The sequence below is a fragment of the Dipodomys ordii genome, unplaced genomic scaffold, assembly GCF_000151885.1.
Source record: "Dipodomys ordii isolate 6190 unplaced genomic scaffold, Dord_2.0 Scaffold13, whole genome shotgun sequence".
In the NCBI taxonomy this organism is placed as follows: Eukaryota; Metazoa; Chordata; class Mammalia; order Rodentia; family Heteromyidae; genus Dipodomys; species Dipodomys ordii.
In genome coordinates this window covers 15,212,184-15,212,907 of record NW_012267229.1, presented here as the reverse complement: position 1 = coordinate 15,212,907, position 724 = coordinate 15,212,184, and the positions used below count along the sequence as shown (strand labels likewise).

Here is a 724-nt window from a genome sequence, read left to right as displayed (position 1 = left end):
CGCCGGCTCTGCGGGGAGAAGAGCAGCCTCGGAGGTGCGGTCCCGACGCCCCGCGCCACATTCCCCTACACCCGGTTCTCTACCAGGCTTCTCGTCCTGACTCTCCCCTCTCCCCAAAACTACCCCCAGTACGCCCGCGGGTGTTTACCGGGACTCGGGGCGGCGGCGACTCCTCAGTCCCTCGACTAAGATGGCAGCCGGTCCCGAGCCCGACCACAGCGACCAGAGCGAGTTAGCGGACAGTGCGCAGGCGCCTCCTCTTAGGGGAGGCCCGGACTACAAGCCCCAGCAGGCCTTGCGCGCCAGCTCGCCGAAGGGTTTCTCACCTTCAGGTGCGACGGACCTTGAGGCGCTCACAGCATCCTCAGCTTTGCTTTCTTTATCTGCCCTTCCCCCTCCCACCCCACTAAGAGGACGAGGAGGGTTCTCGTCCTCTTAGTCCTCCTCCTCCTCCTCCTCTCCCTTCCCTTCTCTCCCTCTTCTTCCTTGCTTCTCTCCTTGCCTCTCTCCTTTCTCTCTTTTCTTTCTCTCCCTCTCTCCTTCCTTCCTTCCTTCCTTCCTCCCTTCCTTCCTTTCCTCCTTTCTTCCTTCCTTCCTCTGGCACCAGAACTTCTGAAAGATTATGACTGTGGTTCCCAAACTCGAGTCAATGTCAGAATCACCTGAAGGGCTGCGGGCACTAGTGGCTCACACCTGTAATCCTAGCTACTCTGGAGGTTGAGAT

The 724-nt window shown here is 59.7% G+C and overlaps 1 protein-coding gene across 1 annotated transcript in view; it reads right to left on the bottom strand.

Moving 5' to 3' along the window:
- Itch (itchy E3 ubiquitin protein ligase) overlaps positions 1–232 on the bottom strand; it is a 104,904-nt gene extending 104,672 nt beyond the window's left edge. The window contains exon 1 of the mRNA XM_013010689.1: positions 149–232. The gene's annotated coding sequence lies outside the window, so the exon portion shown is untranslated. The remainder of the gene's footprint in view (positions 1–148) is intronic.
- Positions 233–724: the final 492 nt, after the last annotated feature.